This window comes from Homalodisca vitripennis, chromosome X (genome assembly GCF_021130785.1).
Source record: "Homalodisca vitripennis isolate AUS2020 chromosome X, UT_GWSS_2.1, whole genome shotgun sequence".
Taxonomy (NCBI): Eukaryota; Metazoa; Arthropoda; class Insecta; order Hemiptera; family Cicadellidae; genus Homalodisca; species Homalodisca vitripennis.
Genome location: NC_060215.1, coordinates 57,210,214 through 57,232,740, shown reverse-complemented (window position 1 = coordinate 57,232,740; position 22,527 = coordinate 57,210,214). Strand labels below are relative to the sequence as shown.

General features: G+C 34.1%; 1 protein-coding gene across 1 annotated transcript in view; it reads left to right on the top strand.

Moving 5' to 3' along the window:
• The first annotated feature begins 421 nt into the window (after nucleotides 1–421).
• LOC124369026 (serine proteinase stubble) overlaps nucleotides 422–22,527 on the top strand; it is a 69,672-nt gene continuing 47,566 nt past the window's right edge. The window contains exons 1-2 of the mRNA XM_046826699.1: nucleotides 422–665; nucleotides 17,049–17,104. The gene's annotated coding sequence lies outside the window, so the exon portion shown is untranslated. The remainder of the gene's footprint in view (nucleotides 666–17,048; nucleotides 17,105–22,527) is intronic.

Genomic DNA, 22,527 nt, shown 5'->3' with positions numbered 1-22,527 from the left:
TTTTTTTTTAGAGGTGCTCCTTAACAACAGTTCACCGAGCAATAGCTTCATACAAGTGTTCAATACTACCGATGGAACGGATTCACAGGAATTTCGCTGGAACTTCTGTGATTTCTTAAGTTTGTCAATTTGTAAAGACGTTTTGTAATTGTCGTATTCCAAACCAGGACATGCCCGCTGTACGGCACGGCGAGATTCAGGTCAGGAGAAGGCAAAGTGACGCGCATCGTCGTCCACCGCAGTCAGATGAGACTCCTGTGGCTACCGGGAAAGAAATGAGAAGCTGGGGAATTGGGATAGCTTGGAGCTGACGGAAGACGTGAGAGAATTAACAGGGAATGCCAGGAGTAACGGATCGGGGCTGCTGGCAGCAGAGGCGAGGAGCAGGCTCACTGCTCGAGCAGCCATTGGCAGACAGACCGTCGCACCACCGCCACTGCCTCTGCCACTACACTGCAGCCCCGGACTCGACTGCGCCGCGAGAGTTCAATGCCTCGTCGCTTCTTCTTCTTCATTCAGTCAGCTGTGAACCAAGGCCGCGGTACCTTCTCCTCACGAGCCGAAGAGCTCCCCAGTTCGCTCCACCTTCCCTACCTGATCGGCACGGATATTTCTGTTTTGTTGTGATTCCTGCTCCTTCTGTTTGGATTTACTGAACGAGTCCGGTGAGTTTATTGCTCTTCTAGTCGTGTATCAACATTTATTATATCATTTGCAAGTCTTTAAATACCGTTATACTATATGATAATAGTTTTATTCCTTTTTTAAGTATAAATAATTAATTTTTATTCTGTTTGAAAATGAAATTTTGATGTATGTACAATACGTAAACAACATATTACATCTATTATAATTTTATATCAGGAATAAAAATATGTAATAGTATTTTATACGAGTTTGACAAACAGTTTTGTTGTTACCTTTTTTAATGTACAACCAGAATTAATAAAAAATAGTTTTGTATATAATCATTTATTTGTTGTTTTTGTTCATCAGAGGATAAAGAACTCTAACGGAGTGATACTACATAAAAATATTAAATAAAGATGAACATGTTTTGTTTAAAACATATATATAGGAAATAAACAAAAGTAGGTAAAACCAAATTATAGTCCAAATAATCAATTCGCTGAAGGGTTACTGCGTTATGGTGTGCAATATTCCGACTACGTACTAGCAGAAAGAATTTCAGGCGCGCATTCGTGGCCTACGTGTAGCCTACTTTTAGAGGAGTTTCATTTTATTGCACTTTTCTTTTAACTACATACAGTAACTCACCAGCTATATTTTCATAAATTTAATACATTTATTACGCGCATAATGCTTTATACCAATGTCAAAGTTCGGCTTGACGTTTATATATAGTACAACTCCCGTTAGTCAGTCACAGGAACCTGAACTCAACTATTAGCGTGTCTATTGAGGCTGGTTTGTGTGCCTTTCCGTTGCTAAATAACAGTTAAGTCTTCCTTGAACGGTTGAGGGGAGACGGGTGTGAAGTTCAATAGCGTATCGGTTTAGGCCTTCCGTGAACATAGTCAATTGTTTTGCACCTCAATTCGTAACTGGAACATTCATTATAGATGGTTCAGTAACTTGATGACGCTATTGCCGTTTGGTTTCTGATCATAATAGCAGTAACGCTATCTGAAAAATTCAGTAGAAATTAAAATTTACTAAGCTTTGCTTTTTTGTGTATCAGTAATTCATCGGTGGTCGATCTCTAAAACTATTTTTTTGATATTAGGACACTTTTCAATTATCTAAACACGTTTCAAATAAATACGTATATAAATGCATTTTTGTGCACATTTAATACACAAAATCCCCTGAGAGAATCACCATATCAGTAGCAACAAAACTAAAAATAACTGAAAGTAAAATGGCAATGCGTAAGAGACAAGAGATAATTTTGAGTCGCCAGATAATATTTTGCGTTACGAACGCTCAACTTTCACATTTCTCATCAGACCTCGAAATTAATTATATATTAGGAGTTATTACAATTATATTATAGAGTATTTCACACCTAATTTTCTTCTTCTTGGTGGAACATTACTTACATGGTTCATTTAACTGTGGTTTCATTTACTTCAAATTACAAACATTCTTTGCATTACTACCAACTCGTATCGATATCCAGTGAAATTTTAACAATAATCGCCGTTTTAAATTCGCTTGGTCTTAAGATTCCAGCTTGTTTAGTGAAAGGGAAGTCTATAATACCTGAGACCCCTAATAGCTTGCACGATGATCATATCCGTCTGCTTTTAAGAAGATTCAGTGTATGTTTAATAGTTGGGCGGGTGGACCTTTAAGGTAGTACAATCATGGTTTTTGTTGAAATATTTTTTTTTTTATTTTAAAATGCTGGTACAGTCAAAGGTTTGTAAACAAAATAGCACGTTTCCTATGTCTCCAGGTATGGTATATTAAAGAAGATATAATGTTTTTGAAAACAGGAACAATATTTTTGGTTATTCCACGAGGGTAGGAATTTGAGTCGTAATTTTGGAATATCTTATAATCAGGCTCAAAGCAAAAGGGTTGACAATAAGCATACGGGCATTTTATAGCATTCACGTAAAGATAACTAGAGGGAAAACACGTTTTTATAACACTCAATTTTCCGAAGAAAACATTTATCGCATATATGTCATTGTTTTAAAATGATATTTCATAAATATATACTCCTCATAATTTATAAATGAATAAAATATATGTCACGCCCTGTAGCTTTAACTTATGAACATACTGTAAGATTTGCACATTAAGCTGAACATAAACTACCCAGATTTCTTAGTTTAAATGCCAGTAGTTCCTCGTGAAGTAATAAAAACATTTTCTATTTTTCCTGAAGTAATCCTAAAGAGCTATCAATTTAAAAAAAAAAAACAAAAAAAACCATTTCTAGCAATTTTGTCCAATAACAATTACATTTTCGATCTAGATAAGTTTCTTACATTTAAATAAAACTAGATACCAGCAAACAAAGTAAATAAACAAGATAAACATTTTCCCTCATAAATGTATTATTAGCATTTTAGCTACTTACTTGTTTTAATATATAACTTACGTATACTAAGTTAACATGATCTAAATTGTTCAACTATGTGTTATATACAATAAAGAAACTTTTCATGATAATTAATTTATATTGTCTTATCACAAGGTTTCCTTGTTATAGTTCTAATAAGGTTTTGATTGATGTCGCGTAGTTTTTATGTAAACATTTAAACATCCTGTACTGAAATTTGTTAGTTGTTAATGTTGATGGTTCTTCAATATGAGATATTCGTTTCTTCGAATTTCCTTGATGCTAGTTAATTACGGATGAGTGTACTTGAATTGGCTTATTTGATAGCAGTTTGAAAGAGAAAGAGGAATCTATTATAGATTCTCTATGAGTTTACGTAATAAACGTACAAATGTCACGTTTTGACCAAGTGGACGATTTTGCATTAACGGCCCACGTTTCCAAAACTACGACATGCAAGAACTGAGTTCATTTAGAGTTGAATTTTGGTAAAGTAAGTTTTAAGTAGAGCACCGATAAGAGGGAAACTTCAATAATTTGACTTGTAACTAATTATTTAACGCTATTACGTAGGTTTGTAATGGTCCTTTAACACGACATGATTATAATAACATTTCTCACGTAAATACCAATAATGTTTAGTCTTCTGTAGGGTTTCACAGCGTACACAGTATGACCCCGAGTAGAACAGTAGAGCAGGTAGTTTGACCTAGACTCAGGGTTGCTGCTACATACGCCCACAGGTGAAAGAAACTGAGGTACGGTGCCGGATGGAGGCTCTCGTCAGGACACGCCATTACATTGCTTTCACGTGTGGTTTCCGAGTAAAGTGATGTATCATGAGTCAGTCTTGTGTGGGCTGTAAGTGAAAGTTGATTTGGAATCGAGGGAATTTTCTAACGGGCTATTACCAAGATGATTTCTAAGTAAGTATCGAAAGAGAGGGTTCCGCTTTTTCCTGAATTTCGTAATATTTATTACACCGTTCGCATTTTAATTTGTAGATCCGTGCTTTTAGAAATTTGTCCAACTGAATTTTTGAAGTTTGATAGTGTAAATTTTTTCATTAACTTAAAACTGTTGATTTTATTGTTGTTTTGTTTTTAAGGCTAATTTTAATTTTTTGTCTAAAGGTTTTTCCGGATTGATGTCTTACCGTGATATCCATATAAAAATAATCCTAAACTCTAAAATAAATAATAAAAGTACATACATAGTAAGTATAACACTTATCAAAAAAATCCTCAAAACTTAATGAGTTCAATGGAAGTCATGATAAAAACCTTGAATTAGAAAACAGATTTAAATTAAAATAAAAGTTCATATGAATCGTTAAAATGCAACACATTTCCTGGATCCATTATAAAAGGCTGTAGTTGAAGCTAATCTTCCAGTAAAAATAAATCGAATAGTAGAACCGATTTAAATACAAATTTTGATTTGTATCACCCTTTAATGTATCTAATAATGCAATAATATCACAGAATAATCTTTGCAGCCGTGACTTTTATGTCTAATATTTGAAAATACGAAATCTTGTAACTTTCCCTATCCTACATGTAAAAAAATCCAAATTTAATATTTTGCAGTGAAGTGTGTTATTATAAATTTGCATGTTGAAAATAAAGTGGTAGACAAGTTATACGCAATTTGAAAGTTAACTGTTTACTGCATCATTTTTTTATTGAACAAGGTGATGGTCGTTTTTGTTTCAAGACATAACAAAGGTATTATGTCCTCTCATTTTGTGACACATCACCTGTCCTTCTCTAAAGCCATCAATTGTGCCTCTGGGATCTAATCGTTGCACGATTGGTGAACATAAAACGTCGATGAAGTCGAAATGACCGGATGTCAAATTAGCAGAGCTTAGAGACGGGGGTCATCGCCTTCTTGCGACCACACCAGCTCGCCGGTTGATATCCAAGCCGACGTCGACCTTTCGCTCCTCAGCCTTCCACTGTCACCAGTGTTTCTGACAACTACATGTCCGTAATCATTGGAATTCTCGAAATTATTTCGTTTTATCCCTAAAGTTATTCTATTGTTATATTAAAATATCGATAGTTGCGATTGGTCGAACGTGTAGGACGATTCCGACACGAAATAATTATTGTTATTGAGTGGTAGTTTTAAACATTTCTGTGAATGCAATAACATAGGGTTTGAAACCCAATACAAATTTGTTAATTTTATGCTTAAGCACAGTGATTATATTTAATATTACTGAAGTAGTTGGTCTTGCTTGGAACTTCTCGTGGTTTCATCTATTTCGCTCAAGTTCAATCCCATTTGCAGGCACAATACACGTCTGTTGTGAATGTTGAGTTAAACTCCAGATCACCTTCCTCTTAGTACAGCGTCTGAAATCTGACTTTGTCTCAGGATTGACTCTTGGAATCTGGAGTCATGTTCGTCTGAAGAGATCCAAAAATATCGGCTACAACTAAGCTCAAAATAAGCTTTACATCGTTTTGACATCAGAGACACCAAAATATAGTGTAATCTATGTGAAGAGGTATTCTCATTGTCTCATCAGGTGCACAGTTGAGTGTACTGCGATGTTTTAGACATGATCTCTAAGAATGGTGGAGCAATCGAATTTTCTACATGTAGCGTAGATATGGTGTGAATAGATGAATCACAATGTGAATGTTGACTTAGCTCCTGTTCGCCCTCCTTTAGTGCAGCGTCTGGAATTCGACGCTGTTACAGACGTCTGTTGCTGTCATGAATTCATTATAAAAGGACATTCGAAAGTTTTCTTTCATCGCCTTTAGGCAGGTTACCATGCCTTACCATAATTCTAATATGCTGTATGGTTACCAGGTTACCATAATTGTTTAACATTCAGTCTTCAACAAGTTAAACTTTGGAGTTCGATAAATTTGGAATGTTCAGGTCCTCTAGGAATCTCGTAAATTTTGAGAAAGGATTTGTGGGATATATTTACTTATGAAAAATTAAAAAGGTGTGAACACTAATATTTGTAAAAACATAACCCGATTTATATATAAAAGTTAAATTAAGATCTACTTATATCTTAAAGTACATTGAAGAAGATTTCGCATATGTATGTATGCATGTGTGCGAGTATTTATATAAAAAAAACAACAACAATTAATTCTTCAACTTAATAATTGGTAACATTTTTAGTTTTCAGTAACATTTTTAAAACCACACACTAAATATAAAAATGAGTCAAGAAGAAAATGGGTTATAAAACAGTGAATATAGTAGTATTGTAATGTAGTTTATCTGACTAAGTAGCAAATCAAACACACAACTTTTTAAAGCTATGTTCTTTTTGTTTATAATTTTGGACCTTATGATTGTGTCATAGTGCATATTCGGACAAATCTGTAGTAGAATATTGGTACCGAACATCGGTGTGATAGGTGGTTGTCCTAAGCCTGAGTGGTGTTGACCAATATTTAGTCTTTATATACACAAACGGTAATATATATATATATATATAAGTAGCAATTATAAGAGTAGGCAGTCGAGACCCGCTTTCTTTGTAGATGAAAACCAGAAGGTAAATTACTGACAAAGGAGTTTTTCTCACATTTCTCAGGTTGCTCATCACGTCATGGTGACAACCGTGAGACTCGAATCTACTCACAACGGCAGGACAGAATCTAATGAAAATTCTCCTCGACACGGCATATGTGGGATTTCGGAGCAAGAAACTCGGGCATTAAACGTTCATTCACCGCGTAATCGATAATTCGCTACAGTTTCACCGAAATAGTATGTATCGGACGCATTTCATTAATTTACATAAGAACTGTGTAATGTGTGTATGTATTGACAGTTACGTTTAGAAAGAGTGTAGTTCCTACAACATACACATTTGTATATTGTTACTACGTGCTGGAAGCTAATAGAAATAAGTTAATTCAATAGAATAAAAACTTGAACATAAATTGCTGAATGGGTTTGTTGCGCCAGAGAACCGGGCAGAAGAAACTCTGATTCGGATTGTAAAAAAACATCAAGACGTTGAAGAAAGTCATAGAAAAAGAGAATTGGCCATTTCGTGCAAAATGGTGAAAATTCCCTCGAGACTCTAATAATACGATAACGGTGCCCTTCGCCGTCAGTTCTTGGGGCAAGAACTTAGAAGAGTTTAACTGCCTCGCGTGTCTGCTTCGCACAGCGACGGTTCGAACACGAGGAGGTGTAGTTTCACAAACGATCGGTGTGGTGTAAATGTCTTAGCTCGTCAAGGTCCTACAAACAACATAAGACGAGGATGGCACTTCGTACAAATGACGGTGTTCAAGACTTGGCTCACTCACTCCATTTGTGGCGCACAGAACATTTGTCACGACACTTCCTCACGCTCTTTGAAAAATATGAACCAGTAATTTGTTTTTATTATTTGTAATAACAATAATATTTGTTTAAATAAGTAAATAGACAGTAACTACACATTTTTAATATTTCAACATAAATAGTTTCAGGATAGTTTAAACAACTATTCGAGGGATATGAACAGCGAGTTAATACTGCATATATTTTGGTACGTCATTGAAACTGTAGCAAAATTAAGAACCACAAGTAAAAACGAGAGTAATGTTCAGTTTATCTCGCATTTTGACTGTCATGTCAGTTCTAATTAGGTTAGCTTTGTAGTTTTGTTATGTTATTGCTCATCTTAGCTAAAGCATGCAACTTTTATTTAAAGGTAAATTTAAAGATTTACATGTTTGATGAAGTTATTTGTGATATTGAATTGATATTATGTACGACTGTGGAAGATTGTAGTCCAGGAGTAAGTTGTAATTATAAATATTTAGTTAGTAATCAGGCTTTATTAATTACACTGTGATGTTTAGACAATGTGCCGAATTGACGAATGTGAGCGAAAATTATGATAACCGTAGATACAATCCGGAGGGGATGTTCGCTTCGAATTTAGTTCAAAGAAATTAATTACTAACACTTAATTAGAGCAAAGATGATCGTCTAGGTTGAGCTTTCCAAACACATAAAAGTTTATGTATATAAATACTCAGGCAATGTTTCATTTCACTACATCGTTTTTCTTACTTTGCGAACCGTGATAGAATTTCAGTAATTAATACACGTTGAATGTTTTTTGTATTCAAGCCGTCTACATTATAAGCTTTTATTACATTTAATCCAAAGGTATTCAGAGTCTGGGATTCTACTCAAAGCATATAACGTCTGAACCATGTTAGAATTCAGAAGGAATATACGCTTGTATAATCGATAATTCAAAACGTAAAATTAATTCCGTGCTTCTTAAAATAATTGGTGAGACAACCTCTGTGCCTCAGGAGTCGTGGTTCTTTCATTGCCATCTGTTACTGATGTCTAATTGTATGGCGTTCAGAGACGTTACGCGCAGTTAGGTACATCCCCTTGCGCTCAACAATTGGCCGTTTTATTTCACGGTCAAGGCAGAAGGTCATCCTTGGCAACGTGATTGTAGGTTTAATTGCAGCAAAAGGTGACTGTTGGGAACAGTCTAGACCTTTGGTTGGACCACGCGAGGGACTTTAGTGAGATCGAGCAAGAATTTCATATTTCGTGGTTTTAGGACTCGATCACGATAAGAAAATCTTGGATATTCATATCAAGTAATTGCATTGTCTTATTGCCGTGATCATGCCATTGTGCCTAACAGAAGACGTGAACCACTGAAAAACGTGCTGTGATTTGGAATTTCCAGGCGCTTCTCTTAGAACTGTTTTACACGTTTGTAGTTAGACAAGTAAACAAAATAAAAAATCAGTGTTTGATTTTACTCTCGTCATGGCAGACTTAGTCGGCTAGATATTTGTTGCAGGTGGACGGGCCGAAACAGCTCTTTTTGGTCGGCTATAGAATACTCTTAACGGACCTCCGTATGTTCAACCAAATTTGACAATTAGGTCCATCAGAAATATTGAAGAATCGGTAGTGGTGATTCTGGTATTAATTGGAATAAATACCCGTGACTACCATAAAACGAAGTCGTGGGTATCGTATCCGCTCCTACTATACACGATGCTGTTACATGCTTGACCCGAGGTACCTGTTATTATATTATATTACCTAGGACGTCGTGTCCAACCCAAATGGCACCTTGACCCACACCCTACCGTCACAACCGTACTTAGACACTCTCTAAATTGAGAACTCCCGGAGAGTAATGTTGAAACTCCTGGGCTGTACGGTGTAGTGGAGTTAGTGTTCAGCCACCTCGTGAGGCGTTGCTGAACGTTGTAGTTCTGCAGCATTAGGTGCAGTAGTGTGCCGGGGCAACTCGCGACCGGGGCCGGCTTGGCGCCATAGAAGCGGTATCGGTAACGGGGCTAGTTCCGTATGCGGGTGCCCTCTACCCGTCACTTCACTCAACCTTCAAGATTTTTTAATTTGTGAAGTAACTGTTGTAGACATGTAACGGCTTTGTTTACTAGAGCTCGACACTATCTGACTTATAGGCAAACAGTACTGGGGATACCCATCAACAGTTATTGACTGACTGTATTTTACTTTAGTAAACTCCAAATTATCCTTTGTTCGTTGTCTCAAAATAAATTCGAACATGTGTATGCAAAAAGTATTCAAGATATTTATGCACTGTGAGCTACGCACACTTTTCCTTCTTAAATGTTTAAAAGAACAACTCAGATAGATTGAATTCGAGAGAACCAAGGCACATGTGAAAAATACTGTGCAACAATATTCATTGGAAGTTGCATACAGTTACTTTAACACAAACTCATACTCTGTATCAGCCTTAATATGTGAATCATTGCAAGTCTGCTGCAATTGGCAATTCTGAGACCGAGCCCGTCACTGACACATGCACGAGACCTGACCCTTGAGTGACCTCGTTGGGTTGGCATTGTCAATGTCGCAGTTTTCCTTCTCCTCCTTCCGAGCCTTTGAAACTAATAGGGAGTTGGAGAAAAAGGTTAACTTAATAGTCATTCAGAATAATTTTAGTTGTCAGTATTCCTGGCGGGCACAATTTTAATTAAAAATATTCTATTACAAAATGTTTTTAATATATTTTTAAATTTTGATTTTGATACTTCTTGACAGAGTTTATGAGAAAAGATATATGTTTCTATGATTCTATGTTGTCTTCACATTTTAATTTTATCCCGTAGTGACTAACTGAAAATCTCGGAACTAACAAAATACACATTGTCAGTGCTTAATTTTATTTTAAATAAACGAATAGAAACAATATCTTACGCACATGGAGATTGAATATGTTTATAAGTATTATTACAGTTTTTCAAAGATATATAACTATAAGTTGTCAATAATTTGTTTGTAACATTGTAGTATTATAAGTTTGCTGTCTGACAATCTTCTACCATGCACTCCTCGTACGTATCTCTCGTGAAAAAAGTAAATTGATCAGAAAGAGAGAGCTATATAGTCAAACGCTTACAAGTAAATTGAAATTTTTAACCACTATTCAATTTTATTAACGTTAGAATAAAATGAATGTAACTTACAAAAATTTAATCATCTTCTTCCTTGATACTCCTCTACTTTAATGCTTATTTTTATATTTTCAGAGTTTAGAAAAAACTTTAGATATGCTAAACGTTATTTAATATAGGTAGCGCATTTACTACAATTATTAAAAAAACCTACTCTCAAACATTTTTATTCAATACTTTGTTAATGTTTGCTGTGTTTAAAAAATATGTGATTGATTGCTGACTAGACTAAAACGAAAAAAAAAACACGTTGTCGTTTTAGGCTTATTTTGCCCGTCCCCTTGACTAAAGGCATTTGTGAGGAATTTATCAAAAAGAATAAAGGGAAGGGTCAGTATAGAATGTGGTGGACTGAATTGATAACAAGTGTTACGGCCATAGACAAAAACCTGCGCTATCTTAAACCTAGACCCAAAGTCCGACGGTTAGAATGTCTGGCCACCGGCTCTTCGGATTGATTTACTATCAGTTGTCAGACACGGGGGTTTCATGGGTTTGTCGTGGTATTATCGTTTTTACGATGAAGCGTTCGTCTGAAAAATGCAGTGAGAAGTGAGCAGTGGTAACCTCGTCAATAATCTGTAACATCAAGAATCAAAAAGCTAATAATTTAATTTGGCTATAGCATATTTCTTCCTCAGATCTAGAGAATAACTATTTTAATCACTATTCCTGTACACAGAATATACATAAAAAAATAAATTACCTAACAATATATAAAGTTTGAAAAAACGTTAACGGAATTGTAGGAAATTCTCTGATTAAACATGATGAACTGTTGGTCAAGTTTAGAACTCTATCAGCCTCAGTCAAAACACAAATTTGTTACTTCTTGGTAAATGTTGAACAAAATTGATCAGAACACTTGATCAAGACTGATCGGTTGGCATCAAAAAACGATGACTGTGTTTATTAATATGTGTTATATTAAAACATATTTAAAAACAGAAAAAGATTTATAATTACTACAATGTAATAATACACCAATGATTAAACAGTGCAAAACAAGTCCATAAACATAGTTCTTGGTCCAGGCTTGGATATAATTACTTTGTATGTATTACATATATAATTACTTGGATATTAATTACCTGGATATATTCATTACTTTTTTAGAGTTCTAAAAATTACTTTAAGACTTTATGAAAATAAATTTTAAATTTATATGAGACAATCATCTTAAAGCTGCAACTTGTATACAGTTATTAAAACTTGAGACTTATTCTATTTTCTTCGGATGAACTGTTTACATGGAGTAAATTAATTAGTACTTAAGAGATATACGAGTATATATCATTCAGCAAGTAATGGGAACATGTAAAAGGCAAAAGTATATTTTATTCCTTTTTGAAATTATCGAGAGTAGATGAATTTCGTACAAATGATGTTTAAAAGCTATCAGTCCTAATTATATTCGACATTTTTAATGCTGGTATTCTAAATGTTTACAAAATAGACTACAAATCAAATATGCTGCATAATTATAATATGTAACATATTTATTATCTTCTTGTTATACGAAGATAAAGTGTAATTTACTTAAACGACTCTTTGGCTTGAAATAATTTTTCAAATGTTTAGAACATTAAAATATTAGTAGTTTTTATTCGTTAAAGACATAATAAAATTTTAGGCGTTTTTACTGCCTTACCCCGACTACATATTTACTTGGTGTATAAAAGGCACTTTATTACTTACATTCCTTAAACATAAAATTGTTTATTAAAGGAAAGACAACGTTTTAACTGAATTAACGTGGTCGTAACTGTTATGTTGTACTTGTATTTCCTTTATCTTCCGAATTTTTAATTTTTGAATGTCTTTAATTAAAAAACTAAAAATAACTATGAGCTAAATATTTTCACCAATTGCGCCATGTATAATTGAATATATAGACTACAATATCAAATGAAAAAAACGCCGATAGTTAAATTGTTATGTCGTGGGCAATTTATTGTAAATATCTCTCTTGATACTCCCAAGACTAACATTTCACAAGATAGTTACACAAAGATAAATATAGGAAGTACAATAACATAAATAATACTAGCAAATGTTTATTGTAAATACTTTATGCCGAAGGGTGAATAGTCCTAACCAATGCAAGAACCGATAATCTTGAGTCAAAGTTGCATTGTGAAATAACGCCAGCAGTTGGAACGATTTTCTCGATGCATCGAGGTGTTATACGTAACATTATACTACGAAGGGAGACGAGGGGTATGGTAACCTCTAAAGCTCAGACAATGTGTGCCGAAGGATCGCCTGCGGTTCTGCCTTCGCAAGGTCATTGTCTCCGTCACGCTTGTTGGCTGTATTTTTACTACTCATTTGGCTCTCCTGCGTTAAGTCCTGATGAGCCACTATTTAGATAAGGACAGGAAGTCATCGCCATGAAATGGCGAGCCGATAGCAGAAATCGAGTTTTGATAATGAACGACTTTCTGATATTTCTGATGTCAACCTCTCAAATATCTAAAACGTCGTATCACAAAGTTCATGGACCCAGAACAAAGGAGACGCTCACTACTTTGTTAGATAAATGGCAGAAGTCAATCTTGTGAAGATATGTGGTTTCGGTGAGAAATAGGATTTATTGAACGAATGAAGAAAGAATTGAATTGAAGAAAGGATGGTCAGATTTTCTGAAGAGCGTGGATTCGGACTGTGCTCAAACGTATTCCCTATTTACTTTTATTACACGATTTTAAACAAATGTTCTTATAAAAAAAATGTAAACAACGATCTAATTAAACTAGTCAAGCTACTTATTAGATTACTTGGGAAACTTTATTTAATCATTGGACATATAAATGCTTAAACTTAGTTTAGAAACGTCATGTTGAACGTATGACAATGGTTTTTATAATTATTACAGTATATTATTTTTAATAATGTAAGATATCCGTTATCCATAGAATATATAATTATCAAGATTAAACCATTACTACTTTAATATCGGCACGAACAGTGACACAAAGTATAAAACCGTAGGCTACTTGTTTGTAACGTCGTGAATGTAACATTCTGGAACTTAAGTTAAATCAAATTTATACTGCCACTATATTTTACAATAAATACAATAGCAAAATTGGTTTCAATCTATGATACTATGCAGATTCTAATATATTGATGTACGTGATATGTTATAATTGTAATTGCAACGTTTCGTAGATATGTTCATGAAGTATGCATGAAACCTTTTGTGTGTATTTTCTTGTAGAGATTAAAATTTAAAAGAACAGTAAAACCAAACTATTTAATGTATTCAATGCAGTAGACGATTGTGTATGGTGCGCTTTATATTTTTACCATACACTATAAAGAAGTATTAACGATAGCATTAGGATACAAGTGTATATTAAAAATGTATAATATAACGTCAAGAAAAAAGTGCAACAATATCTATATATTTATTTAACCAATTATAGTTAATGGAATTCCTCTTTTGTCTCTACATATAAATAAAACAAAACATGTTTATTCTATTTTAAAGCGTAATATTTCGTTACTTTTTATGATATTTTCAAAAGAATGTACAGTAAATATAAGTAGGATAATAAATAAGGATATAAACACATTACAGATAACACTAACTATGGTATCTAAAAAATATAAAAAAAACATATAAATTTCATAAACACAGATAAGGAAAATATGTTAATGAACAAATTCCCCATGTATAGCCCTGCTGGTTCTTAACAATAATTTGGTGTAATCCTTTTTTTCATTATTTTGAAATTTAATTATTCCATTTGGAGAGCACAGCATGTACATACACGGGCTAGGTAAATCTTGATGTCTGACATGGGCGCGATGATTGTTCATCCTTAATCTAAGAGATGTTGTTGTTTCTCTAATATATGTTGCATGTTAAATAATATATTTTTTGTTAAAATCCGACAATGTGCGGACGTGCAGCTTCTTGACAGGGTACAATAGTCGACGCAACAAATGATGCACAATGTGTTGTCCCTGAAAATGATATTTGTTGCAAACCCGTAAGCGTACGACTACACTGACGGTGACGTGACGCGATGCGAAGCGACGCGAAACTATTAAATACGTGTTAACACATGGGATACACCACGTAGAATGCGACTCAACACGACGTGATATGTGTGATTCTATGGAAACTGTATTTGATAATTTCACGTCACGTCAGTGTCTGTGTACTCATATCCCAACACCACAATGCACCGCGGCCGCGACCAGTCATAAACACGCACCGTCGCGCATCGACTGGAGACATGAACGCTGTGGTGAGCAGGTGGCGCTATGGTAGCCATGGCGAGGTCACTTTGCCGGCTATTCTCTTGCTATTTAGTCCAGTCAGACTTATTATTCCAAAGGTCTGCACTGAAATTCATTATTAGATACGTAACAACAATAACACTTGATTATAACAAAATTTAAAACAATAAATGTATCGTTTTCATTACAAATAACAATGGAATAAAATATACATACAGCAAATATTGTCATGATTACATGTAAGGCACAAATATGATTACAAATACTATTACATTTATAAAATATGTGAGTATGAAACCATATAAACCTAACAAAACAACGCAATAAAAACACAACACTGGATTTTAAACACAGATCTATGATAATAATACACTTTTTATGGCAGGTTTTGTGCCATAAACAACATTTTTTAATGTTACGTCATGAGCAGAATCAGGACAGGAAGGACAATTAATTTTAAAATAAGATTGTGTAAGTCATATATTGATATGGTTTTATCTCATAATACAAATTATAACAATTGTTTTCAAATATAATCATACTTCAAACAATAAGCAGTCTTGCATATTAAATTATTGAGAAATTAGACAGTTGCTTTGTTTTGCTTAAGTGCAAAGTATGGAAATTCAACGCCAAACGGTCACTTTTAGAAGTTGCTAAATACAAGGATAAGAAGGAACAAAGGAGGAGGTCACTACAAAAGAATTCACCACTTAGGGCTTGACAGGAGATATTGATGTCTAGGGTTTTTATTTTTTGCGAAAGCGAAGACAACTAAACCAGAAACTGTGTTTTGTTGTAGATTCAATCTAAAATGTAAAGTGTGGGTACTATGTATCTTATCACTAATCTTCTCAAGTTTTAAAGGCTGTGGGTAAAAAATAGCATTTCTAGTGGCACAGTTTTTATTTTAGTGTTTTTATCATACAAAAACTGATAAACGTACGAAGCACAAAAATTTCTGTAATGTACATGGAAGGATAGCGACACAATGTTTTCAGTTATGTGTGGTATGAATATGTACAATACAACTATTAACACTTCCTGCAATACAATATATTCATAGACGAGTATTATGATATCTTCAAAAGGTAAGAGCAAGAAAGTCCAGTTTATCGTACGACGTTTTTATTTTGTGCTGATAATAAAAATATTGACTCTAAATTTCTAATCTAGAATTACGTGCAGTATAAATTTAAAACAAAATTGCTGAAAAAATAAAATTAAGACATAAAAATTAAAAAAAACAAGATTAATAAAACGATAAGTATCAAAGAGATCGACTTTGTATGTACACACGTTGTGTTTATCAGAAACATTTATTTAAAAATTGCCCATATCAATCAAGTTTGGTTGTCTTAAATGTATGGAAAAATTAAAAATATTACAGTTTTGGGGATTTGAAATTCTTTTATTAAGATATATATTTTGATTATTTATATACTTTAAGAATATCAAATGTTGACAAAAATTAGTTTTGCATATTTAATATTGATGTAATGTCAATACATTACAATACAGAGGATAAAATCTTAGACCATCTGAACCTTAAAAAGATTATGATCTAATACAATTCTCCCTCACACATTCCTAAGTTTAGAAACGTTACAGCAAAGAATGAGAGACAAAGATAGGGAGACATATTCAATAAAATAGTAAATAAAGTATTTGCATAGTTAGCTCACATAAAAGTTTCCGTAATCGTTTCCTTAGTTCATATACAATTTAAGATATTTTGTTACATTTTGAAACACAGTATAGATGTATTATTTTTTTCAGATGGAACAAGATTCATACACGTACTTACAATTTGAAATCTAATTAATTCTGTGTTTGAATAAATAAGAAAACCTTTAAAGAAAGATTATAATCAAAGTCAAAGTCTTCATAAGGAGTTAAAGAAAAAGTTTTCAGCCTCTTTTTAATAACACCCATTTCATTTAACTTATCCAGATACAGTATTAGGATCATAAACACGTAATAATCGTAAATTATCAATTCATCTGTAAACCTTTATGTTTGAAATGCGTCGTACAGAGTAGCGCAGCGCGTGATGTCCACCTAATAGAGTAATTAATACACATTGTTGTAATTAATCACAAATATAATAATGTGCCTATTTTAAATTAAGCCTACTATAATAACAAATTACTATTATTAATTTTATTTGATACAGTAATGATTTAAACTATGAAACCGGTAATATGCATTTTGTTGTCAAAAAACAAAGAAGAATATTACTATGAAAGAAAGAGTAATTATTTTTTGTATTGTTTCAGGTCCACAGTGGAAAATAAAGCAGTTACTCATGTCTTCTTTAAGACAATAAACACAGGTAATTGAAATTGAGTATCATTAGTATTAACGCTATAATGTCGTTATTATAAAGTTACTCGACTTTGTAGCTTGAGAGCGTTTGTGAAATCAATCACGAAACAGTTGGTATTGTTTTCGCGGAATGGTTGCTGAAGTTCTATTGTTCGAAAGTTTACTACCATGCATTGTTAGTGAAATAAAACTGCCCATTCCTCCAAGTGTACCTCTTATAAAGTAAATTTGAATCAAAATTACTTAAGTATGCCAGCAATTATACTAAGGCAAACTACTACATTACTCTAAGGTAAATGTGAGTGGAAAACGAATGTGAATTGTAGTGTAATTCTGAGAATAGCTAAATTTGAATGTTTATGAACAAGTGTGTTCGAAAAAACTTGGTCTGCTCATAATCAGAAGGCAGTATCTTGGCAGGGGTATGCCAAATTAGTTCTAGAACATGTTAGGTGCTGTTGCCAAAACCAACTGTTGAACAACAAAAGTGATCATAAAAAGTCATGGTATCAGCAGAGCTTTCTCTAGCGCTTAGCAGCGAAGCGACCTTACTTAACTGCCTTTAAACACTAAACGAAAGTTTGGCCAACTTTTAGAACAAGTTGGACGATGAAGAGATTGTTTTTGCCCTCTTTGCGAAGAGATGACTGTTCCTGGTTTCTTAGAGTTAATGCTGAGAGGGGAAGCATACGATGGATACAAGTGGTCGACGCACTCTGGAGATGGTTGCAAAGGTAGAAGGCCTATACATCGAAAACGTCTGGCACACGTGCGCTTTAAGTGGGACGGGGTACTCCCAGACGTTACTTATGCGGTGGAATACCTTACTTACAGGATCACACCAGAACACGATTGAAGCTATATTGTTTATGACCATCAACATATTACCAACCAAGAAATCGAGCACAGGTTTTATATATATATATATATATATATATATATATATATATATATCTCAGTATCAAGGTTCACCGTATACACTGACATACTTCATTGCCAAGGTAAAGGACACTGTTCTGGAAACGATGGGTAACGTTGGTGCGGAGTCAAAGTCAAAGTCTTAGAATGTCTTATTTTACCAGGCGAAGGTAAGGCTAACACTTAACGTGCCGATCAACGGCTTGGCCGAGCAGGTGGGATGCTTTCCAGGACAGAATCGCCCAGCGCTGACCCATCCAAGCAGCAGCTACGATCGACGTTGCTTGATTCAGTTATCTTGCGATAACCGCTGTACCCGCTACAATGTACCATTGGGAGTCGAGGTCATGTGACAATGAATTTTGTTGTGCTCGTTTATAATATTTCGATGCCAAAGAGAAAGTTTTCGAGATACAATAGAGACCCAGCCTACCGGTTGTCGGAGGAAGTTGTGTGGGTGTACAGGTGTAGGATGACTTGTAGTCGTCGGACGCATGAATCCCGACGAGGGATGTAATAAAAGCATTACATTATCCGGAGCAAGTACGCCAAATAGAATGTATCAAGGGAGAACACCAGTAGGGAACCTTGGGGTGGGTACAGATAAACTACGTGTCCAATCGGTCGGCACAAACATGATTTCCCTTTGCTATGCACAACATAGTAGATGTCTTATGTCTGATCCATTCGGTCAAGGAGTACGGGACAATTACAGCGGAACTTTGCAGATTCCCCTTTTCACAGATATGGCACTGCAAGCCTGATGTGATGCCTAGGCGATGTTCCAGTAGAAATATTTAAGTAGCCACATAGGCCTAACCGATGCTTCTGGTGAGTAAGCACAACCACTTGATCAAGAGTATGCACTGACCGAAGAGAATTCGATACAGAGTGGAAGGATCAAACATTTTCCTGAGGTTAAAGAAGATAACTTAGGATATGAATTAAAAATTTAAAAAATTCTCTACCAAAAAGTGATTGTATCATCTGTATGTTGAATACAATTCTTCGACATGTTTCACATTTCTATGAAAACAACCAAATATTCATAAATCAATTAACTTTATGTTAGCAGAATCCTTTATTGCGGTTGATTGTTTCCTTACAGCAGTATTCATAAATATCCAATCAACACTATTATAATGGTGGTTTATACAGATATGGTTAGCAAGGTTTACAAACAACTCGAATAGTCTTTGGCAGGGTGGTTGGTGTTCACTTGATGAGATTGAGGAACAAAACGTTCGTAGGGAATATCGAAGCAATCGTCTTGTCGTCCAAAAAAACACGACCAAGACCAACCATCGTGGATCCAAGCGTCGCGGATATAAAACACATGAAGACCTCTAATGGACAATAAGAAGAAAAGTAGTTAGACAACAATTGCAGCTATGGACGATGTCTTATGCCATACTACGAAATTCCCTTCATTGTATATTCTACTGATACTTTAATTACTTAATTTCGGGAGTCTAGCATGTTAGTAGAATGTTTTTAATCCTACCGTGTCAAAGGGAGTAGCGAAGAAAAGTTTCATTTGTTAATTTCATAAGCTATACTTTCGTATAAGCCTTTTTCTAAGATTACAAAAGGTATATAACGAAGTTTTTATAGTGTTGTAATGATATATTCCCCAAATAAGTATAACACGTTCTTTTTTTAAAGCTCATTACTGGTTGGTTTGGAATGATTCCAGGATTTCTGAATTTGTCCATATTTATTAGAAATTTAGGTTTCTCATGATATGTTTGAAAATGTGTCTTTGCTTTGGCAGCAAGTGTGCTGAGGTTTGAATTTTTCGAGAAAATGTTACTCAATTAAGAAAATTAAGTTTTAGTAAAATCACAGATTAAAAAAGCACCTTATTATTAAAAAAACATAAATTGTCCTGATCTATAAGATATGTTATCTGCATCTTCCTCTTTTTCACATATTTCTATACATTTCTTCTGTTTAATGTTTCTTCTTTCGCTTACTTCTTTGTAAGATCGTTTTCAGCTCTTTCACGCACATCTTGGTAAATATTCTTAGAAAAATACAATAATTCTTTCGTACTAAGTAAAGCTTTCGGAAACATTAAATAAATCCTTCTTCAAAGATTAAATATAATAGGACATAATTGTTTGGTCTTTTCAAATAGACGAAACTAGTTTTAGGTAACAGTAAACACTCTGTGAGCAGTTATACTTAAGCAATCTCTTGAAATACGGATTATCTATTGTATATAGTTACGTAATGTACGTTAATGAATATACATGCTTACAGAGAGCATAATGTAATGTCAATGGCCAATTAAAAAAATCCATCTTGATTCGTCTTAAAATATATTAAAATTATAAATAAAATAACACTGGATTAAAAAACATATGTTTAAGCAACTGGGAAATATTCACATTATGTATGTTTATGATAAGAAAACTTTGAGACTATAGATGAGTTAAAATTAAAAAGTGGAAAGTCCTGTTATAGTTTAAAGTCTTGGACAGTGTTTCAATCTACCACAAAGGCAATGAAAAACTAATATTTGTTTTGAATATTAAAAAAAATCAAACATAGAAAATATAAACAAAATCTGTTTAATATTCAACGGGTTAATATCACAAATGTTTTCATACATCACAACATTTTTCGCATTACTTTGACCCATCAATTTACGAAACTGTTCTTAAATTGAATCATATACAATGTAGAGTATCTAACAGTAAATTGCAGGAAAACAGAATGACAATTTACCTCTTGTCTGCAAATCTTTTCTTTTTGGAGTATTTTCTTTGTAGGAGTTTTAAAATTACATACAATAAATTATGATATTGATTATTAAATTTATGTTTTCTATAAAACTATTTCAATTATTATTTTTTTAGATGGAGGGAGGTGGAAGGTATTTAATGTTGTTGAATATAACATTACGTTAATAATACTGTTATGGGGCTTTGTCGTTTTTCTTACTATATATTATATACTACAGACCACACACATTATATAAATATAATAAATATAGAGATCCTAATTTTTTTATTACATCCTTAAGACAAATTTTAATTCGTACTTTGCGCAATGGTGTGTCTGATTTTACAACTCGTACTTGTACTTGAGGCACTTACAGCTGAGGTAGATTAATTCTGCCTTAATAGTTAAAAAAAGTAAAGTTAATCAGAATGCCACAATAAATTTAAGGTATAAGCGCAGAAAATCCAGACATAGAACCTATTATTTTATTAACGGCCTTGTCTAAACGCAACGCCATTTTAAAGATAAAATGCTAAACTCCCGACCATGGCCGACTTATTGACACACATTTAACATGGCGTGTTTTTGGAACTAAACCTCAGTAATAATACGCAGCTTATCAACTTTTTTTTTATAAAATAACAAAATATAAATCTGCCTCTAAAATATATGGATATTAAGAATACACCATCTCTTGTCAAATCCATACTAAAAAATTAACTTTATTTTTGTCCAACGAACTGGGTTGAAATACAAAATACATTCTTTGTAAGGTATAGGTTATTTCAAATGCAAATGAAAGACAGTTACGAAATGTGTAGGCATTAGTTTCTGTAACATACACTACACATCGTGTTCGTCGAAGGGGCCTCAGCATGTTCTGATTACAACCAGCTCACACTCAACTGGGTATAGCGAATGGATTGATACGCAATTTAACTACAACTTGTAAAATACGAGAGAACAAGTTTTTCTAGCGCAGATCCATAAAATATCCAGAATTAAAGTAGCATAATTGTGTTGTTATTTAACATGTTGAATCATATTATCCGAACTGCTGTTTTGACCACTCACCCCGACCAAAATGAAGGATCAATATTTTGGTATTTTTTAATTTGATTATTGTTTTTATTATTTCCAAAATTTTGAGTTATTCGCATTTACATTAATTGGCTAAAGGTATTTTAATTTTGTCTTTTCAATATTCTATACTGTCGACACATGATGACATGATGTTTGCCGAGGCGGCAATGCCTGGGGCTCAGGGGAAGGTGGCGATATGACGTCCAGCTACTGTAGCTGAGGTTGGCGGTGGCGAGGAGGCAACAGTAGTAAAGATTGGTGGTGGCGAGGAGGCAACAGTAGTAAAGATTGACGGTGGCGAGAAGGCAACAGTAGCAAAGGTTGACGGTGGCGAGAAGGCAACAGTAGCAAAGGTTGGCGGTGGCGAGAAGGTAACGTCTAACCAGAGGAAGAGGAGAGTACCGTTACCGTGGCATATTGACACCGTGCCTCGGTCAAGGTTCTGCCCCTCCATTGACGCCAACAGCATATTTGGTTCTCATTATAGTGCTCCTTCCCCTCCCTTCCTGGTCACCTTTCTCTCGCACAAATCCAGGTTATCATTTATTTATTGAAGTAGTCTCATAATTCAATTACGTTGTTTCTGATTCGTTGGGCCAGTTTTTAACAATCATGTTCAAACTTAATATTGGTATCTTATGCCTTGTGTGGTGCAAAACCACTCACAAAAATATATGGACGCATAACGGCAACTTTGAA